This window comes from Sapajus apella, unplaced genomic scaffold (genome assembly GCF_009761245.1).
Source record: "Sapajus apella isolate SASKATOON/1434 unplaced genomic scaffold, GSC_monkey_1.0 scaffold2324, whole genome shotgun sequence".
Classification (NCBI taxonomy): Eukaryota; Metazoa; Chordata; class Mammalia; order Primates; family Cebidae; genus Sapajus; species Sapajus apella.
The window spans coordinates 5,743-10,172 of NW_022439250.1; the positions used below are offsets into that span (position 1 = coordinate 5,743).

Sequence of the window (4,430 nt, forward strand, 5' to 3'; positions counted from 1 at the left end):
AGTAGGTCTGGGGGTGGGGCCCTGGATTTTCATCAAAATTGTAGAGCATTTTAAGGTGAGTACCTGAGGGAGAACTTAAAGACATCTTATTTGGGGAGTAGTCCTTTTGAACTGTACAGCCAGATGTATTCTTCAGTCAGATAAAATTTATGGGAGCCGGTGTCTTATGCCTGACTCTTGGTAATTTCATACCTAAGAGTCTGAAAGTACATGTGCCCATGCCTAAAGCCTTGACTTTAAGAATGTTGTCTTTTGATTCTTCTATCTTGATTTAATTAGGGGTGAAATTTGGAAGTCTTAGTAGTGTAACTTTAAGATGTTAAACAAAAATCTCAAAATGAAAAGCAAATATGGGCTACTGAATTGTGAAACTGGCATTCTATTATTAAATCCTTACTTCAGGAGCTTTAAAAAATACTGAAAGACCCCCATAACCAGAGATACAGATTAAAAGATTGAGGATAGGACCTTAGCACTGTAGCTTTTTAAAGTTTCTAATGTGCACCCAGGGTTGAGAATCACTAATGAGGGGGGTGAAAGCGCCTACAAAGGGGTTTTAGTGCCTTAGAAGTCATAAGAAACCCAATCTGTATGAAAGCAGATCCATTTTGTAAGGAATGATTTCTCTCAATAAGAACTTTAGAAGTAATTGTGACAGTAAGAAGCAAGGACAGTCTAACGGCAGAGGCAACTTAAATAACTCCAAAGCAGTTGGCACTAGAACAGAATACTTGGAATGACACCAAGCTTAACCAAGTCCAGCATATGTCCAGAGTGTTAAGTGTTTCAGTTACTGTAGCATTCTGGGTGAGAAATTGGTTGCTGAAATCTTAAGACAGTGGCTCTCAATCTTGGCTGCACATTGGATTCACCTGTAGGGTTTTAAAGCATCCCAAATGGTAACTAACATGCAGCCAAACTTGAGAACTAGTTCTGCATCTGCTGTACAAAGATCTGATTGACTGGTCAGATACTGGTAGAACAGAACAAGTAAAAGATTAAGAATTTGAAACCAATTTAACATGTATTGTTATCGAAACATAAATAAATAAAAAGGCCTGGACCAGCCTGGGCAACATGGTGAAACACCATCTCTACAAAAAATTTTTAAAAAGTTAGCCAGGCATGGTAATGCATGCCTGTAGTCCCAACTGCTCAGAAGACTGAGGTGGGAGGATCACTTGAGCCTTGGAGGTCAAGGCTGCAGTGAGTCATGATCATGCCACTACTCCAGCCTGGGCAACAGTGAGACCATCTAAAAAAAGAAATCCTTCCATTGAATGGAAACTTAAAAAAGTCCTTCATAAGATCATGGCATTAGCTACTTTAGCAAAATAGTGTAAGAACATTGGTTCTGAGTAAAAGTGACTTCTCTACCAGTTGTGAATGTTATTATGCTGATAAAACTGCCAAGATATATTTGATAGGCAGGGATTAAACTCATGGTTTGTCAATGGTGTTTTTTTCCTAGTTTTATTCTTTTTTTTTGTTTTGTTTTGTTTTTTTTGAGACGGAGTTTCGCTCTTGTTACCCAGGCTGGAGTGCAATGGCGCGATCTCGGCTCACCGCAACCTCCGCCTCCCGGGTTCAGGCAATTCTCCTGCCCCAGCCTCCTGAGTCGCTGGGATTACAGGCACGCACTACCATGCCCAGCTAATTTTTTGTATTTTTAGTAGAGACGGGGTTTCACCATGTTGACCAGGATGGTCTCGATCTCTTGACTTCATGATCCACCCGCCTCGGCCTCCCAAAGTGCTGGGATTACAGGCGTGAGCCACCGCGCCCGGCCCTAGTTTTATTCTTAACAGATGTTAAGAGGTATTCATATTTGTTTCCTTTTGTGGTTTTAATGAAGACAATTTGTAAAGAATGTAATACTGTTATGTGTATGTTAAATCTTGGTAAATACTAATTAGTTTCTTCATTTGTAGACTTGTTTTGCAATGACATATATTTTTACTTATAAGAATACCAGTTTAGGTGAGGTGTGGTGGTTTACGCCTGTAATCCCAGCACTTTGGGAGGCCAAGGTGGGTGGATCAAGAGGTCAGGAGATAAGACCATCCCTGCCACCATGGTGAAACCCCACCTCTACTAAAAATAGGCTGAGGCAGAATTGCTTGAACCGGGAGGTGGAGGTTGCAGTGAGCTAAGATTGCACCACAGTGCACCAGCCTGGTGACAGGGCAACTCTGCCTTAAAAAAACAAAAACAAACCCAGCAATTTAGGCTGGGTGCGGTGGCTCACACCTGTAATCCCAGCACTTTGGGAGGCTGAGGTGGGTGGATCTCTTGAGGTAAGGAGTTTGAGACCAGCCTGGCCAGCATGGTGAAACCACTTTACTAAAAATTCAAAAAATTGCCAGGCATGCTAGCGGGTGCCTGTAATCCCAGCTACTGGAGAGGCTGAGACTTGATAATTAAACTTGGGAGATGGAGGTTGCAGTGAGTAGAGATTGCACCACTGCACTCCAGCCTGGGCAACAGAGTGATACTGTGTCTCAAAAAAAAAAAAAAAAAAAAAAAAACCCAATTAAAAATGTTGCTGGTATTATATCCAACCTACTTTGGATAAATTTTCCAGTAGGGCATCTGAAATTACTTTGGCAAAACCAAAACAGGTTATCAGTATACCAAGGATATTAAGTAGTTTTAATGCAATTACAGTATTACTTTTTTACTGGGAGAAAAATACTAGCAGAGCCTGCTACTCCAGACACATTAGGTAGTTTTATGCAACTATAGTGTTAAAGAAGAGTTTTATTGGAAGAAAAAAAAAGCTCTACATGTCAGAGCTTGCTGCTCCAGACCATTCTATTTTTTTTTTTTTTAACACAGACTGGTAAAAATGATGCAGGGGCTGAATGAAAAGCCACCTCTGCTCCAGTGGTTCTCTAGCTGAGTTGAGCATGCTTGTTACCTGCAGGACTAACATCACTGGGCTCCACCTTGTTTGTTTATTCAATAAGTTTATTGTGGGACACAAGAAGTTACATTTTGTAAGTTCCCCTGTGATGCTGCTGTTCTACTTATGGAAATCACACTTGAAGTAGTTCTAAATTCAGCTCTACATTGCTGCAAAAGAAAAAAGTCAGTGAAGATTTACGAAGAATAAGTGTATGGGACTTCACATGAGTTCTCCTTACTGAGATTGTTAGTTTGATCCCTCTGGTTGTTCTTTTGTTGCAAACATTTTCTATAATTAGGAAATGCCATTTAAGAGTGAGAGAGGTATATATATATATGCCATTCATTGTGTTTGGTGTTTTACAAGAACTGTGTATATTTCATTCTGTACAGTTTTAAAGTGAATCATGATTTGCAGGCTTTTTATCAGATCACAAAAAAATCAGCCTTAAGCATTTGCTTGGTAAGATTTCTTAAGATTAGGTTTATAATACAACCATCTGTAATGTATCTCTCATTTGAGGTTGTGGGCCATAAAATTCATTAACTAGATGAATACATTGTGGACAGCATCCTCACTACCCTTCTCTACTCACAAAGAACCACAATACACTGGAATGTTTTCCTTTGGAATCTGCTTTCTACTCTTGTATTAAATTTTTCCCCCACTTAATGATTATGTTCAAAATAAACAACTACATCACCATTACTTTCTGTCTTTTGCTTCTGTTGTACTATATTTGGAATGTAGATGTACTTGGGAAAGTCAGACTAGATCAGAGTTACTCTTAAGTTTTGAAAATTAATGTCTTAGAAGAAACTCATTCATGTTTGCAACTTCTTTATCTGTTTAGTGTTGAAAGATGGACATTATCACACACTGAGCATTTCTCAATAACTAAAATGAAATAAATAAAGATGGACAAAAGGAATCCTTGCCATGTTTCACATTTAACAAGATTCGTCCACTTTAATGCATAAAACCCTTTTAAATCAGTGTCAACCAGGAAAATTCATGTCAGAAAAAATCAGAATGAGAGCTAATATTCTATATTCAGAACATCTGAGAAAACATTTTTGACTATTACAAAAGTTTATTTAGCAAAAAGTCTAATATGAAAATGTACATGACCTAATTTTTACATCATAGTAAAACAGGCCCTATGGAGAGAGGACATGGGTTTCTCCGCTGAACAGCCATTATTTATACTCGTTCCAAGGCTTCTAACATGATGATACTATTTCCTCGTATTACCTAAGAAAGAGAAAAGTAAATTTGAAAAGAACAACTCATGTCACAGACATATCAATGATGATTTAAGAATTTTCACCAAATCATTAATGGTTTTTCAATATTACACGTTGGTTTTTAAAGCTCTGTTCAGGCAACAGGGACACCAAACACAACTAAGCCCTTTATAAGAGGGACATCTTCTAGATTGAAGGCTAACAATTAGCTTTATGAGATTCTAATGTCAGGTCTCCAATGACTAATTTCACCTTTTTTTTTTTTTTTTTTTTTT

The 4,430-nt window shown here is 38.2% G+C and overlaps 1 long non-coding RNA gene across 2 annotated transcripts; it reads left to right on the top strand.

Moving 5' to 3' along the window:
* On the top strand, positions 1–1,967 carry LOC116547192. 2 transcript variants are annotated; one of them, XR_004266970.1, is made up of 2 exons: positions 1–1,493; positions 1,794–1,967. It is a non-coding gene; the product is annotated as an uncharacterized LOC116547192 (long non-coding RNA). The 2 variants fall into 2 exon arrangements; XR_004266971.1 differs by having other exon boundaries at positions 1–1,488.
* The last annotated feature ends 2,463 nt before the right edge of the window (positions 1,968–4,430 follow it).